The sequence below is a fragment of the Loxodonta africana genome, chromosome 1, assembly GCF_030014295.1.
Source record: "Loxodonta africana isolate mLoxAfr1 chromosome 1, mLoxAfr1.hap2, whole genome shotgun sequence".
Lineage (NCBI taxonomy): Eukaryota > Metazoa > Chordata > Mammalia > Proboscidea > Elephantidae > Loxodonta > Loxodonta africana.
The window spans coordinates 175,946,105-175,964,673 of NC_087342.1; the positions used below are offsets into that span (position 1 = coordinate 175,946,105).

General features: G+C 40.8%; 1 protein-coding gene across 6 annotated transcripts in view; it reads right to left on the reverse strand.

The window, feature by feature from the left end:
* Positions 1-18,569, reverse strand: part of FYN (FYN proto-oncogene, Src family tyrosine kinase) — a 237,988-nt gene that overhangs the window by 170,038 nt on the left and 49,381 nt on the right. The gene's annotated exons all lie outside the window — the stretch shown is intronic.

Sequence of the window (18,569 nt, forward strand, 5' to 3'; positions counted from 1 at the left end):
ATTTTAAAAATATTAATTTTGCTTAGCGTTAATCCTTGAAAGTATTCTGGTCACTGGGTGCAATTCATAATTCAGATTTGTATTGTCTTTATTTAATTCTACACATAGTATACAAAATGAATACAAGGCACATCTGTTTTAAAACAGTTGCAGTAAATTCCCTGGTACCAATTGTACTGAACAGAAAATATCGATGCATGATATTTCACTACTCTGACTTTCCCTGTCCACAGCCCTTCTGAACCTAGCCTTGTTAACTTTCTGGCCAACGCTCTTGGCCCAAGAATGCTCGCCTGGGCTCTTGTATATGTCCAAGTGCGTTCACCATCAAGGGACTCCATCTGTCAGCTCCATAAACAAAGGCCTCGAGTTATTCGGTGAGGAAACACTGGTTTTCTTGAATGCTAGACTGAGTTTAAAAGTAGAAATTTTGTATCAATAACTAATGGTTTCTGGCAATTTTTGTTTTCAACCCAGGAGTGAATACAAGCATAGCTGATAAACAAAATGACCAAGTGTCTCTTTTTGGGCTCCAACAAGGGCAGCATGATTCCTCCAGTGGGGCACTGTCTGCTTACAGCAATACTGGGCTGTGATTCTGGCCAGCTTCTGAAAGCAGGAGTCAGGGCCAGAAAATGCTGCTTCCATGCACATGTGCCCTAAAGAATCAGTCAACTGTGCTGATGGCAAAGAGAACACATATGAGCTGATGACTGACTCCTCTTCTGGATGCCATTCATCTGAACGACAGAAATTTGCTGAAATTTATCTCATGCCATGCCAAGGCATGGGCTCACCAAATCAAGAATAAGCTATATATTTTCACCTTGCAGTGTTATTTCTCTAATAATTTTGCACCAGGTGAGAAAAAGAATGGCTGAGGGAAACAGAGACAGACAGCTAGAGTAAAACATACACATCTACTGCTCTTCTCCTTTCAATTCCTGGATGTAACATAAATCCAGGTAGATGCTCAGAACATCAGCAACATGCATCCAACATGCAAAGGCATGAGGTGGTTGGCCTGATTCGACAGAGCTGATTTTGAATTTAATGGTGCAAACACTTCTTTTTTTTTTTTTTTTAAAGGCTCATTTGTATATGAAGAAAACTCTACTGGCATGAGTCTTAAATTATGTTTTCAGCGGGAGTGATAGTCTGTAATCAAACCTGCCTGATTCTGGTACTATGGTGCTCATTTACAAGATGGTAGGCCAGCCTAGAACAATTAAGATTGTACTGTACAGGCTAGTCTATAATCTGTTCAGTCACATAACACAATGCTGTGCACTCCTTTCTATGCTGCTGAATATAGATTTTCATCAGTACTTTAATGGCACTTAAAATTTAATTGTATGGCTATTCCCTATTAATTCATTCTGTCATTCATTCATTCACCAAATATTTATTTTTCATTCTACCCTGTAGTAGACACTATGCTAAATTCTGGGGCTATAGCAGCAAACTCCCCTACTGATGGATACTGAGTTGTTCTGTGCTATTTATATTTTGACCCCCACATGCTCCCCAAGAAGGAGCCCAGACAGATCACGGCCCACCTCAGGGGCCAGCTCCATCCATGGGAACTGGTACTTGGTCCTTCTCCTTGCTGCCACTATTGCTGACTGGTTTTCTCTGATGCCACTGTCATATGCCTCGTCTACCCAGAGCTGTCTGCATCTGAGCCACAGCTATTTCCTGAGGGATATAAACTCAACAAACTGCAAATAAACAACATGAAACATGATCTCATACTGTCATGCTGCTGCTCCTTTAAATTTTAGCACAATGGTGGCTCCCTGATTTATAAGTATCATTTGACCCTCACTTTTCTCTTTCAGTTACTTCTTTCCCTGTTTCTTCCCCCTGCTCCATCAGCTTGGATCACACCCCACCCAATCCCCTCCCCCGCCCCAGGACTCTGGCTCCCAAATTCACTAGGCTACAAAAAAAGTTCTTGCAAAGTTCACCAGCAACCTTTTAAACCAAGTGCCATGGAATCAATTCTGACTCCTGGTGACCTCATGTGTATCAGAGTAAAACTGTGTTTTTAATGGCTGAGTTTTTGGAAGTAGGTCACCAGGCTTTTCTTCCTGGGTACCTCTGGGTGAACTTGAACCACCAACCTTTTGGTTAGCAGCCAAATGCACTAAACGTTTGCAACACCCAGGAACTCCAAGCCTCTCCTATTCTCTGCCACCAGGATCTGCCCTTTAACACTGTAAGCAGCTCTCCCTGTCAATCTTCGCTATGTTTTAACCATTTCCTCTCTCCCACATGGCCACTCTCTATTTGCTCATTTTGGTTGGAGGCACAGATGTTCTCTCAGACGAGAACCTTGGAGTGAGTCCTGTCTCACCTCCTCTCTTCTCTCGCCTTAATTCCCTACATGCAGGCAGGCTGCCACTAGCCATCCTGGAGATAGGGTCTTCAAAAGGCTTGTTGTTTTCATCAAGATTTAGTGAAGACAAAATAGCATTCCCAAAAGGAGTCTATGAACTATAGAACGTTATACGAATATAAGCTGTCAGTATGTGCAGTTATTTTTATTTTTTATTCCCTGTAAAATTCATGGAAACTCTTATCCCAGTAGTTAAACCTTTCTGTAATCTGGACTCACTTTAAATCTCCAAACAGATCTTGGATTATTGTTTTAGGACAATCTTCCTGAAATAAACTATTCTTTCCTTGCTGAAGCCTAGAATCTTTCTTCAAAGCACAACATTGAGCCACTTTCTCCAAAACCCTGACCCAGATTAAACTGAGTTTTAGCTACTCCAGTAACCCCTTGGGCAGAATTTTAATTAGTTTCACACACATGTGCATTACAGAGTTCTTTATATAGTTTCCATTTTATTTTCTAATTTGTGTTTGTTTACTCAGTTCTTAAAATTTACACAAGTAGAGATAGTGTCCCCATTCGGATCGTTAGTGACCAGCCGTTTCAGCTTGTTCCTGTTCACAGATTATTAGTCCCACCTCCACCATGTTCGTTTTTTTTTTTTTTTAAATACCCAAATAAATTTTATAAACATTATTCCCTCACACTCACCCTTGGTGTCTCCTCCAGAGGCTCTGGCGATGAGAGAGTTATTAAGAGGATTTAAAAATCTCATTCAACTCAAGAGAAAAAAACCCATCCACCCCTGACCACAAGAGCTTGAGGATAAATTCCGAACACCCAAGTGTTATTTTCTTCACCCCACAAACCCAGGAACATTACATGACCATGACACAAGCTTGGATGGCATCCCGCGGTGATCAGATGATAGCTGTTTTCATTGGTTTCTCCTTAAACCAGGCCTATTAACAGCACCATGACATTGAATGGGAACCCTCAGAAATAGAGTTCAAATTGTAAGTGACAAGGCTCACTTTATAAAACTCAACTATTTTCCTATTGAGAAGACCTTGTCTTAGGGCAATTCTTTTTGTACAACCACTACGCATTTATATTCCCTTTAAAGATAAACGATACTTTTATGAAGAATGAATTGCATACAAAATACTCTCTGTCTTGGAAAGGTGTTAAAATACACACTCATTTAAAATATTTAAAAAACAACAACCAGACACCAGTACTTCTAACCAAAACAAGTGGCATACAGAATTTTCTTTTGCATAGCAGAGTGATCTTATTGAAGAAAGCAAAAATAATAAACGTCACTGTTCGGAAATGAGCTGAGAAATATATTAAATGCAACTTATAAGAATTATACTAATATATTTACAATAGAGTTTAGGATATATAAGTTTGAGTTTAAATTACGATATAATTCAATATCATATAAAATGTAAATTAGGATGATTTAACTGAATGGGGGAAAAAGCAACATTCATTCACTGAATGTGTATTGACAGGTGCTTGATAGACAGAGTAATACAAAAAGACATTGTCTCTACCAGCTCAGAGACTTAGGGAAAATAGACACACAATCATAAAAATAACAACAAAAGAACTGAAATTATTCAATGTGCTATCTGGGAAACACCAATATTTAAGCAGCTGCTGGATCACGAAACAAGAAAGTTAGAGATTTATTTATACTGACTAGTGTCATCTCCAAGTTAAAAACAGTATACATAAAATAATCCTGTTTATGTTAAACAACAACAAACAAACCAAATCACATGAAAAAGGATCAGGAAAAGAGAACCATCAGAGAGTTAACCATGGGTTACCTGTGGGAAGGGGAGTAGAAAGTCAAGAAAACTTTTATCTTTTTACTTTACATTCCTCTGTACTGTTTACATTTTTTAAAATAAGGATATGTTCATGTGATACTTTGAAAAAATAACAATAGTCAAAGAAGGCAGCAGAGAAGGAGCCAGCAAAGCAGGCTGAGAAATATGAGGTAGAAACAGAAGACAAGAGGGAGGGGTGGTCAACCATACCATCACAATGCAGAAGAGAGGTGAAGGAGGACTAGAATGCAAGAAAGGACTCATTACCAGGGAGGGAATCTGTGATTTCAGATATGACTATTTTAAGGAAACAGCAGCTGTGGAAATAAGGCTGCAGTAGGGTGAAAAGTAAATGGGGAGTGAGGGAATAAAGTGGCAGGTATAGGCTGAATGCCACAGGACAGGTAACATACCTGAGCAATGGGGACCTGGACAAGCAAAATCATGACCCCTCTTCTTCCTGTAATCTCTTTCATTTTGCCACACGGGGACAGAAAAATTTTGTTGTTAGGTGCTGCTGAGTCGATTTTCAACTCATAGTGGCCACATGTGACAGAGTAGAACTGTCCCACAGGGTTTTCTAGGCTGTAATCTTCATGGGAGCAGACTGCCAGGTCTTTTCCCCACAGAGCAGCTGGGTGAGTTTGAACCTCCAGCCTTTCAGTTAGCAGCTGAGCACTTAGCCATTGCTTAACCACTGCCCCACCTGGGCTCCTACAGAAAAATACTTCATTTTATGAAAATTAACAGTGCAAATGTGACCATGAATGGCAGCCAACACCTGTGGCTACAGACTACAAGTGTGGGGATGCACTGACATGGGACAGAGGGCCCAGGAATCACCTACAAGCGGTAGCTGCTATGTAGCTCTAATGCCAGCAACGCTGCCAAGTGGTGAAGTCGGCCTGGTGCTACCAGATAATCCTCTTTTTAAAGAAAAGCCAGATATCTGGATTTTTAAAAACATAAAACATTCTGGTTTTTATATGTTGGTTTGAGTTTTCTAAAAACGCTGAACTACGCTCTGACAGGGATCACAATAGAGGGTCCCAGACTGGAGAAAAATGTAGAACAAAAAGAAAGGCCAGACTTGCTGGCCTGACAGAGACTGGAGAAACCCTGAGAGTACGGCCCCCGGACACCCTTTTAGCTCAGTAATGAAGTCACTCCTGAGGTTCACACTTCAGCCAAAGATTGAAGAGGCCCATGGAACAAAATGAGACTGGAGGGGCACACCAGCCTTGGGACAAGGACTAGAAGGCAGAAGGGAAGGGGAAAGCTGGTAACAGGGAACCCAGAGTTGAGAAGGGAGAGTGTTGACATGTCATGACGTTGTTAACCAATGTCATACTAGCCTTGGGACAAGGACTAGAAGGCAGAAGGGAAGGGGAAAGCTGGTAACAGGGAACCCAGGGGTGAGAAGGGAGAGTGTTGACATGTCATGAGGTTGTTAACCAATGTTCATACAACAATGTGTGTACTAACTGCTTGATGAGAAACTAGTTTATTCTCTAAACCTTCATTTAAGTACAGTTAAAAAATAAAATAAAATAATAAAAACACTGAACTAGGCAAAATATGTCTGTGGGCCACCTATGGCATGGAGAGTCTCTTAAAAGTTTGGCCTTGAGGAGGAAAAAAAATTTTTTTTTTCCCTTTCCATTCTCTCACTCTTTTTTTTTTTTTTTTTTTAAGATATGAGAGCTTTTCACACGTTGCTAGACTAAGGGTAGAGCGCTGATGGATAAAAACTATCTCCTCTCCCTTATTTTTTTAAACATCCAATATTTGAACTAAAAAGGGTTCTCCTTTCCTTTAAAATGTGTCATACTCACAAGCTCTGTTGGTAAACATTTAATCCAAACTCTTGTGTCATGCTAACGTAACAGACCATGGCTGTTAAGAACAGTATGTGTTTGGGTGGCAGACACAAATTAACTAGAAATTTTTAAATGGAAAACATGAGAAGGACAGAAAATCCTCACTGAAAATATATAAACACTCGAGTCAACTCTCAGTTTACCAAATTTTCTTAGGAAAGAATGTCCCATTTGCAGCTATCTTATATTACACCACCACACTCGACACTTTCATTAGAACGCTTATTCTTAATCCTTCCATCATATCACTATGCCTCAGGAACTGAAAGTACGAAGAATATAAAGTCATTGACCACAGATGCAGAACATTCAGAAGTTAAATAACTTTTTAAACCAAGAAACAGTCTGAAAAGCGTGGCATCTTTACAAAGCAAAATTTTCTGCAGTTAAATATCAACAGTCATGGTCATTAAAAAAATCTTCATTGCAAACTTTGTTCTGGAAATTGAAAAACACCTACTCCAAGACATGAAGAAACTATGTTAATGACTAATTGTTTTTTAATCTGACATTATCGTTGGGTGGGCTATTGCCATAGAGTCTATTTTAAATTGATTTCATTTTGCTTTGGTCTTCATAGCTTATAAAGAGCAATTTTGGTGATGAAAATATTAGTACTTCTACTTTTAAATGATTTTTCCTCCAGACCCCAAGAATATAATGTCAACCACGTTGAAAGAGAATTTATGAGAAAGGCTTCTACACACTAAGTTTAACCTTCTACTGAAATTTAGAAGAATGTCTAGACACCATCACTGATTAAAACAGAAACCTGTACAGCATCTTGTTAACATCTGGTGACATTCTCGTCTATGGCTCCCTCTCGTCCCTTCTTCCATTTTGGACCCTTTCCCCTCCACCACTCCCTGTCCAAATTAACACTATCTTTTTTTTTTTTTCAGCCAAGGTGTTATCACGCAGCCACAAGATGCAGTTTTGTACACCCTCGCCCCTAAGGTTCCTATTTGTTTCAAGTTCACAAGTTCACACATTGAATCAACGTGTTTGTCAGAAAGCAGAGTTATGTTCTACTTGTGACAAAGGAACTGCTTAAAGTTTCCTGTATTTCTGAAAGCTCCTCTGAGCTCCCATCTTAGTGCACTGCAGACACTCCATCAGATGGCCAGAACTAACACTAGCATGTCTTGGGCCATTGTAAAATCTGCTGAAAGATCAAAGGAGTCAGAAAGCCATCACCGCTGATGTGTTGGGACAGTGGTTCAGACAGCTTCCTGGAACATCTCTGGGTTCTGGACAAAGAGGTACAGGCAGCTCTGTGTGTATCCACAATGATTTTGCTCCATAAGCCTTTGGGAGAACACCCTCATTTTTCTTAGCTACTATGCTTTCAAGGTCTTTGCTGAAAACAGATGTAACTGTCTCAACCCTACCCTAAAGAGTTAATTTTATAGTTTGGCAGTTTCAAAATATTTTGTGGCTCCCACACAAATTTGGAAACTGAAATAACATGAAGGCCCTGGGATTTGCATTACTTAGCAGCAAAATCTTAAAGAAGAAAGAGCACAGATTTTATAACTAGGCAGACATTAGCCAAAATCTAGCATTCTCTCTATAGCAGGATTCCAGGCAAATTATGACTTCTCTGCCTTCAATCTTTTCATTGGTGAAGTGAGGATATCAAATACCTACCACGTAGGATCTGTGTCAGAATTAAATGAGGTAATATAGAAGAGTGCCTAACAGAGCACAGCAATAAACAGTGCTGTAAGGGAATGAAAATTAATAACACATGTTCCCAGGCTTCTCCTCCCCCAGCTGCTGGAGTGCATCTGCCTTTGCCTTCCAGGCTCTTCTTGCCCATCCTTCTGAGCAGGTCTTGATCCTCGTCTGTTTTGGGGGCATTTTATGGTGCAGAATCAGGGGGAAAGGCAGTCATGGTCAGGAAGTTCGTGGGGGCTAGTTTGTAAGGGCTGTAGAGTATGAGGAAAGCTGTGGGAGAGAGGAGGGTTTAAAGAAGGGCTGCTGTAGATTCTATAGCCCAATGTGGTATTGAGAAACATAAGAACTTGCTATTTTGGAATTATTATTGTCAATGGACTGTATTTCTTTGACTAACATCATTCTGAAACTGAATCATGTGAGTCTGGAAACATAGGGTTATAGCAAGCATCATATCAACGTTCTTATTATTCAATTATACAAACTTGGGAGTGGAGGCGGTCCACAAGCAGAAAGGAAGGGGCAGTGAAAATCACCAGCACCTCGTCTGCCTTGCTGTACGCAGAATGCGGGGAGGCATTAGGAGGCAGTGACTGACGGTCGGAGGGCTGGGTGCCAGGCCCCATTTACCCATCCCTGACTTGTTCTGATTATGGTGTATCATTAGCATCTCTGTTTCGATTTCTTCCCTTGTAGAATAGCAGAATGGGAGGGTTGTATTATTATGGCATGCCTATTGGCCTTTTAAAAGTTAACCAAATAGGCCAGCAGCTGGGCCCTCTAGGTTCTGGCTTCTACACCTCCTTAAGCAGAAGTACATAAGCTTATATTTATATGTGCATGTGAATAGAATATGTATATATATGTATGTATATACGTATTTTTTTTTTAATATACTTATACATGTATGTTGAAGATCAAAGACCACAGCCTTCAGTATGGATTGCACCTCAACATAAAGAAAACAAAAATCCTCACAACTGGACCAATGAGCAACATCATGATAAATGGAGAAAAGACTGAAGTTGCCAAGGATTTCATTTTACTTGGATCCACAATCAACAGCCATGGAAACAGCAGCCAAGAAATCAAAAGATGCATTGCATTGGGCAAATCTGCTGCAAAGGACCTCTTTAAAGTGTTGAAGAGCAAAGATGTCACCTTGAAGACTAAGGTGTGCCTGACCCAAGCCATGGTATTTCCAATCGCATCATATGCATGTGAAAGCTGGACAGCGAATAAGGAAGACCGAAGAAGAATTGATGCCTTTGAATTGTGGTGTTGGCAAAGAGTACTGAATATACCATGGACTGCCAGAAGAACAAATAAATCTATCTTGGAAGAAGGACAACCAGAATGCTTCTTAGAAGCAAGGATGGTGAGACTGTGTGTTACATACTTTGGACATGTTGTCAGGAGGGATCAGTCCCTGGAGAAGGACATCATGCTTGGTAAAGTACAGGGTCAGTGGAAAAGAGGAAGATCCTCAACGAGGTGGACTGACACAGTGGCTGCAACAGTGGGCTCAAGCATAGGAACGATTGTGAGTATGGTGCAGGGCAGGGCAGTGTTTCGTTCTGTTGTGCATGGGGTCGCTATGGGTCGGAGCCGACTTGACGGCACCTAACAACAACAGTACACGTATGTAAACACATACCTATATATGTGTGTGTATTTATATATATATATATATATATGTATATATATATACATATACATATATATATATATAAGTGGAGAAAGCCTGGTGGTGTAGTAGTTAAGTGCTATGGCTGCAACCAAAAGATCAGCAGTTCAAATCCACCAGGCGCTCCCTGGAAACTCTATGGGGCAGTTCTACTCTGCCCTATGGGGTCGCTATGAGTCAGAATCAACTCCACGGCAGCGGGTTTAGTATTTTTTTTTTTTTTAATATATAAGTGTGTGAGTGTGTACACACACACAATTTGGAGGTAGCCCTGCATAAACTGGTACATCATTTAAAAAGAAAGCCTTCAAAAGTATCATTTAGTTAGTTCTTCTACACCCAGAATCTAGAAAAATGAGTGGATTTTTCTTTTCATAAAACTCTCCAAAGGAGAGGTTTGCAGTCCCCTATTTACAAGGTACTTGATTTTCTGTTATAATGGAAAGTTCCCCGCTGGTAACATTTTAAAATTGAACTCCTCCCCTGCATTTCCAATTCCCTTCACCTTACTATTTTGTTTTCCCATAGACCATATCACCTTCTAACAATTATATAATTTACTTATCTATTATGCAGGGTTAAGAGCTAGACTGCTAACCAAAATGTCAGCAATTCAAATCCACCAGCTACTCCTTGGTAATCCTGTGGGGCAGTTCTACTCTTTCTTACAGGGTCGCTATGAATTGGGATCGACTCAACGGCAATGGGTTTGGTTTTTTCTTTTTCTTTTTTTATGCTTACTGCTTATTGTCTAATATCCCTCCCCCCACAGAATAAGCTGTCTTGTTCACTGATTTATCCCAACTACCTAGAACAGTGCCTAGCTCCTACCAAGCACTCAACAAACATTTGTAATTTGAAATTGAATTATTTTCTGTTTAATCTTTGATAAAATCACAGAACTCAGAGCTGGCCTTAGAAAGCCTTTCCATGCTAGAGTTGAGAAAACTGAGGCCCCATGAGGTGAAGTGGCTTGCCCAAAGTGATACCTACAGTTTTCCAAGCTCTAGGTCAGTGCTCTTTGTACTCCATCTCTGTGCCTCCCTGGAGCGATCCTGAGGAAATAGCTTGGTTGGGAGGTGGCCAATGAAAGAGGCCAAATCTTAACCCATTTAAAGCAAGAGAGTCAGGGAATAAGCTATAGCATTTATTTACAGAACAGTAAAGTCTCGTATAATAATAATGATTTTGTGCATCAGTAGCAGCTTTCATCTGACGATCTCAGAGAGCTTATAAAATGCTCATCACACAACGTGAGGTATCATTATCTGCTCTCAGTCAAGGAAGCTAAGAGGCCAGGTGTTCTATGGCCTTACTGCAGATTGGTTCAAAGCCTCTTTGGGACTCCATGCGGTTTCATAGTTTTTGTCATCCTCATCAGCAGCAAAAACAGCTTTATAAAGCCACAACATCTATGGTAACCTCCCTAGCTCATTTTCTTATGGGCTCCCCTAAAACCATTCAGACCCATGCCAATTTTTAAGCTGGTGTATAGAAAAAACAAAGCGCTGGTGGTTCGGTGGTAGAATTCTCACCTTCCATGCAGGTGACCTGGGTTCAATTACCAGCCAGTGCATCGCACCCTACGTATCTACCACCCGTCTGTCAGTGGAGGCTTGCATGTTGCTATGATGCTGAACAGATTTCAGCAGAGCTTCCATACTAAGACAGACTAGGAGGAAAGGTAGGTGTATCTACTTCCAAAAATCAACCAAAGAAAACCCCATGGATCATAATGGTCCAATGTACAACCAATCATGGAGATGACGCAGGACCAGGCAGTGTTAGCCATTCCACTGCGCGTGAGGTCACCATGAGTCGGGGCCATTCCACAGCAGCTAACAACAATTCACAATAACAACATAGAATAAATGACACTGATCATTTGGATGCCCAATCATGTAATGCCTTCTTCCCAGGTGGCCAACAGCTGGCACTTCTTGAAATAGTCCTAGAGAATGATTGACAATAACTTTTTAAGAACACAGAAGCTTTCTGAACTAGGGAAATTTTTTTCTACTCAGTTTACTGCCCTTGCCCCACATACCCTTCCCATTTGTGGAAGACAAGTCAACTGGGTTGGAATTTTTTCCTACCCACACAATTATAGTGTCTACAATTACCCCTCAATTATTTAAGAACCACATTAAAGGCCAATTAGACTGAGTCCACACAACAAGCCCTATAGAGGAACCCATGTAGATATTGACTAGGTGGCATTCCTTCACTGGTGAGTTCTGAAATCTAATCTTTATCACAAAACTTTACCCAGACTCCTTAGCCAGCTGACACAGCAGGGCTCGCCCTTCTCTTCCATCTTTTCAAATGAAGAAGCCAGTCTAACCCGCACAGACTAAATGACCTAAGCACCACAGCAGCTTCCTGACCCTACACCAAGTTTAAAACATCAGCTCCAAGCTGAGGAACTCCTGTGACAGGTTTGCTGTGCACCATGTAAGTTTCCTCCTCTTCTTGAACTTCCTGGTATGGCACTGCTGACCCTGCCCTTGGGTTGAAAGTTAGGTGGCAGAACTTCACAGCCAGCATCTTGATATTTGCTGCCTCCTTGGAACAAATGGAAATCCTTACTGACATCTGATTTCCCCCAGTGTTCTGTGGGACACCATAGGTATGATGTAGAAAAAGAATTCTGTGGTCAAATAAATTGTAAAACTTGGGTATAAAAATAAGTTAAACAGTCTTCCTTACAGCGGGACTTCTCAGTCTTTAAATGCTAATGTGCACTGGAATCCCTGACAGGGATACAGCAAGTGGTTTTTCCCAGCTTATCTGGCCACACAATCCATTTTTCACAGAGCATCTCATTGGACTAGCGTACTTCAGAGTACGTTTGAGGACATGATATACTAAACTGAAACCTGTTAGAAATATGAAATCCTATTTTTTATACCTGCATATAGGAAGCCAACATGCTAGCACCTAAAGCCAGATTTTCAAAACAATCTTAACTCACCGTCACCCTCTGATAGAGGAGAAACGGGTTCTATTCTCAACAGTACCACTTCGCTAGCTGGATGGTCTTGAGCAAGCCACTGCTCTCTGGGCCTCTGATTTCTCATATCATAAACGAGAATAATACTTGTTCAACACACCTCACAGGTTTGTGGCAAAATCTGATGGAAAATCATATACGAGGGAACCTGCAATACCAAGTGCTATTCAAAATGTAAGATAATTACTAAGTACTTATGCTTATTCAGATTTAGCAGACTTCTGAAGGCAGAACAGTAGGGTCTCCACTTGAAAGAGTTCGGAGTATCTACTAGTACCAACAAACACCGATAAGCACTGAAAATAAAGAAAAAGAAAAAGAAGAACCGTAGATTGAGTACCCCCAGTGGCGCAACAGTTAAGCGCTTGGCTGTTAACCAAAAGGTTTGCAGTTCCAACACACCCAGCGGCACTGCAGGAGAAACACCTGGTGATTTGCTCCTGTAAAGATTGCAGTCAAGAAAACCCTATGGGGCAGTTCCACTCTCTTGCATGGGGTCACCTGGAGTCAGAATTGACTGGACGGCATACAACAACAGTACTGCACAAAAAGAGAAAAGGCTTCCGAGACTATGAGTCAGGAAACACAGATTCAAAAGCTCACTTTATTGCTGTCTGACCTTGGGTATGGCATTTCACCTTCCTGATTATCAGCCTGCTCAGCTGTCAAATGAAGTAGCTGAAGGAGATAATCTCAAAGGTCACTTCCAGCCGTATGAGTCTATGAAATGCTGAAAAAGACATGCTGCGGGTACCTGCATGGTCCCTTCATTGGACATGGAAGGGCCTACCCCGTGCCATGCTCTGTGCTAGGAACCAGAGATGACTATATCACTGTCCCCGTGCTTCCTGGTGAGCAAAGAGGGGGCCACCATCTCCCTACCTCAGACCTGTGAGCCTCAGGAGATGTAACTGCTCACATGGGGAAGTCAAGGACTTATTTCCTGTGTATTATTCTTCTAGTCCCTCATAGCGCCTCACCCTACACCTTTAAAAAGGTGTTTCCAAAGTATCTTTACTGAATTACTGACTACAATGGAGCAAAGCAGATGGTGGGAAAAAGCTGCTAAATGAAAAGACATTCAGGAGGCATAGATATAAGGCTACCCTAGTCCTGGGGAGCCCACCTCTCACAGAGTTCAGTGACTTTGTGCACAGAAAATGTGAGATGGCCAACAACTGCTTGTAGGCAGACTGACAATCTGTCGAGACCCTCTCTTTGGGGGAGAAGGCGGGGCAGAATGCCACTGGTGCCAGTACACAGAAGAGGAGGAGCTTGGGAGGAACATTCAAGGAACCAGTGTTTACCTGAGGAGAGAAACAGTCTCTGGAGGAAATGGGGGAAGAAGAGCCAGCCCCTGTGGTGAGGGTGGAGCTGGCGATTTGGAGTTTGCTAAAAATTTTTTTTTATGTTCAGTCACAGTGAAACACTGAAGGTGGCAAGGAGGTAGGGGCAAGCTAAAAGCGAACCTATGTGAGCCAGACCACATAGAAGGAAGACTGAGTCCGAAGTGATTGGCAGGATGATGCTGGGGGTGGAGGGGTAGGGGAGTGGAGTCCTGGGAAGGGGAGATAGAGAGATTATAAATGACAGATGTTTAAGGCTCAAAATAAGGTGGTGTTGATAAACACAAGAGATGAATATGGTAGCTCTGTTGAAAGAATTGATAAAAAGTTATCAGTATGTTAGATGCATGAAGTAAGAGAACTGCAAGCTTTTCGGGGGATAGGGCAGAGGTGGAAAAGGGATCTGTTTCAGTCATATTTAGACTGAACTGGTAATGAACACATTCAGCAAAAATGTTATAAATAAAAGTAGAAGGACTCAACATTAGCCATGGGCACGGGATAGACAAAGTAAGGTTGGAGGGGAGGTGATGTTCAAAACAGAAGGGGTTGTTAGATCAAAGATTATTATCTTTGGGTCCATGACTATGCATTCAGGGGGTCCAAAAACCTCCCGAAGTATTATGTTGTATCTATGTTTGTGCGTGTGTCTGTGTGCATCCTTTTCTGGGTATAGGATTACTAGTTTTCATCTGACCCTCAAAATGGTGCAGAAATAGTGGTTTAATTGGTATTCATGTCCATATCATTTGATGGAAGGTTTCTCTCCTACCTGCTCAACAAATCTGTACATTAAGGATAAGGTGCTAAAACTGTATTTGCTACCTGATTTAAGAACCATGAAGTAGTTACTTTATCATCTTGTCAAAATTAAGGTACGTTATGATACTCCAAACATCACTGACATTGGCAAAGATATTTAACTCAACAACTCCTTTGAATTAAAAATGTTAAAAGCACATTTAAAATTTTGCAAGTATAGGTTCCTTTCAAAAGGTTTAATATGTATGGTACTTTTTAAATACAAAGGTACCTGGATCTGTTAATATTCACAGCTACATTCAAAGGCCCTGTCAAAAACAGTTATTGCAGCTACTTTTAACAGTCCTGATCACTGTTTTTTTCCCAAAAGGATGCTATCAAGTTAACCGTGCGGTAATGACTATAAATACGCGACTTGCCTATGTTACTATAAAGAAATATTGCACATTCTCCCAACCCATGTAATTACTGTTCACCTAAAGCAGTGCAATTAAGAAACTGTTGAATTCTGAAAATGGGAAAAGCCCTCCTGTCTCTCTTAGGTAGTTTTATAATCTTAACAACAGACTTAATGAAGCCTTTTAAAAGAAGGGTGATTACATTAAAATGACCACGGCATGTAAAAATTCATTACATAGATCCTCCTGGTATCTGATGGATTAAATGCCTCATCACACCCTGCAGAGAAGTAGAAACAAAGAACAAAGAAAAATCACAACTTTCTGAGTGGACCTCTTATGCCTGAGATTTAATCAGGTCCCATATGTCATTCAGGACTATCCCTTATATTCAAAGTGCTAAGACACGCTAGGTACCAGATACACTACGAAAAGCAATAGGAGTGCTGCTGGCCTGTTGAACATAAATTCACATCACAACCGTGATGATGTCTTGATGCCAAACAACAATATACAAGGTGATATAAATTTTTTCCCTTAAAAAAAAAAATCTGACAAGAATCTAGTAACCAAATTATATGTAACACTTTGATAACAACAAAAAGACAATGAACTCAATCATAAAATGGGCAAAGGACTTGAATAGACACTTCAGCAAAGAGGACATTCATACAGCCACCAGACACATGAAAATATGCTCAACATCATTAGCCATCAGAGAGATGCAAACCACAATGAGACATTCCATAGGATGGCTAAGATAAAAATAAAAATAAAAGAAAATAGCAAATTTGGGTGAGGATGTGGGGAGATTGGAACCCTTACTCATTGTTGGTGGGAATGCAAAATGGTAGAGCTGTTGTAGAAAACAGTGTGGTGGTTCCTCAAAAAACTAAAAATACAACTACCATGGCGCAGCAATTCGATCCCTAAATATATACCCAAAAGACTTGAAAGCAGAGACTCAAACACAGACTTGTACACCAGTGTTCACTGCAGCACTATGTACAATAGCCAAAAAGTGGTAACAACCTAAATGCCTATCAACAAATGAACGAATAAACAACATGTGGTACATGCATACAATGGAATACTACCTATTCAGTCCATAGGGGAAATGAAGTCTTCACGCATGCTATAATATGGAAAGAACTGTAAGGCATTATGCTGAGTGAAAATAAGTCACTCACGAAAGGACAAATATTATATGACCTCACTTATATAAAAACACAAGAAAAGGCAAAAAAAAAAAAAAAAAAAAAGACATGAGATACAAATAACTAAGTTCACTCCCTAGGTAATTGCCTGGGACTATTAACACCCATTCCTTTCAAGTGCATCCAGAAACAGACCAAGTAACTGGTTTTTGGTAAATTTATCCCTACGTATTTTATGCTTTCTGGAGATTATTGCACATGTAATTTTTTCTGGAACGTCATTTTCTAGTATTTGATGCTAATATATAAAAATATAATTTATTTTTGTATATTGACCTTATATCCTGTAACTATTATGTTCACTTATTAGTTGCTTCTAGCAGTTGTTTTACAAACATTCCTTAGGATTGGTCTATCCAAACGATCACGTCACCTGTGAATAAAGACAGTTTTACTTCTTCCTATCCAATTTTTATGCCTTTAATTTCTTTTTCTTACTCTCTCGCCTTTCTTTAGGAGTTACAACAGTCCGCTTTACCAGCAAGAAAGTTCCTGCCATGGCACTCTGGTTTGTCCTGTGCCATTCGTGGCCAATGCAGGGGCCATGAAGATTGGGCAATGGGGAACTGTGGTCTTGAGCAGAAAGGGCCTAATTCCATCAAGCCGTACACAAAAGACAAGGGGTATGATCCTGGGCCTCAAACTTTAAGGGGACAAAATGTACAGCTGATTTCCTATGGTTTAATTATTAGTACCTCTCAAGAGGCTTGCAACCCTGGTGGCCCAGTGGTTAAGAACTTGGCCGCTAACCAAAAAGTTGGCAGTTCTAATCCACCAGCCGCTCCTTGGAAACACTGTGGGGCAATTCTACTCTGTACTATAGGGTTGCTGTGAGTTGGAATCGGCTCCATGGCAACAGGTTTTTGTTTTTTCTCAAGACGCTGACACTGAAAAAGGTATAGCGAAAGGAATTATTGAATCTTTGGACTTTAGAACTGGAAGGGGCCTTAGAGAACAAACTCCTCATCTACACTAAAACTGAGGCTCAACGTGTCCAGTGACATGCCTAAAGCAAGTTAGAGGCAGAGGAAGACTCTGCTATTCTGGACAGGGCACAGGCTGAGAGTGCAGGGCACAAGCTCTAGCCCTGAGTCGACCGATAATGCACTAGGCATAGTTTTCTCATCTGAGAAAAGAAAAGCACTGATTAGAAAGGGATGATCATTAGGCTAACTTCTGCCTTTAACTGTTGGTAGATCTAAGAGTCTAGGGGAGATCTCATATGCTCTGAGTTCCAGTGCAAGTAGATGAGATGACTTGAGCCCATATGAGTATGTGCACGTTTTTTGAAATTTGGCTAAGGAAACTGCTAAATCCAGGACCAGATGACATTTCCCACCGTCTGGTCAATCTGTAGCTGGCTGTTACTGTTAAAAGTAACTTACCCTGAAATAAATCTGAAACTAGGATCTCATGGGACATTTCTGGCCCCATTTATACCAAATGCTGAACGTGATCATCTCACACCATCACAAAGTCTTGAATGCTTGGTTTAACATCTTAGGGCTGACCCAGCGCCTCTGAGGACCCTGGTTAAATTGTTCTCTTATACATTATTTATACCTTAGGCAACAGAATTTGGCAAAGGACTTGAATAGACACTTCAGCAAAGAGGACATTCATACAGCCAAGTTCGCTCCCCACTAGCGAGAGGAAGTTAGCAGGATATCCTCAAATTAGTAAGGATACTTCTGTCAATCCAGTACATGTACTTGAACAGCTGAAATTCTAGGACTTAATTTAGGAAGTCCAGTTCTTCGAATTTCCCCTCTTGTCGCTTAAGGCCAAGCATTCTTACTCATCAATCACTTCTCTAAAATAACTATCAGTTGTCACTACTAAAATAGAAGTTCTGAGAGGTCATTAGTGTTCACTGAGATCAGAGCTAGACCACAACAGGGCAAAACAGAAACCAGACAATAAAAGGCACCACTCATGGCTGCTGGGCATGTGTTAGGTGAAGCTTGTTTCACTGGGGAAGGGGAAGCTGGGAAGGGTGGGAACCATGACACTGGCTACTGCACACAGGTCACAGGAATATCCTCTCGTTTGACTGGCAACAAGCCCGATGGAGTAGATATAACATCATTTCGCTCTGAGCAAGCCGGCTCCACTGTTAAGTTGCTTACTCAAGGTCAAACGGCTAGCTAACGGTGGAATGGCAATTTGAATCCAGATTCTCTCTCCTAAATCCCCGCTTGTAATTAATTTTATTACAGAAGTAATATAACCACATTAACAAACATAAAGAATTTGGGTTATAAACCTCATAACCCAAATACAATGATGAGCATTTTGGTATAGTTTTTATAGGCTTTTCTCATACGTACATTTTGCTTTCAGAGCTAAGCTCATATTCCACATACCAAAAAACAAAACAAAACCTATTGCTGGGGAGTTG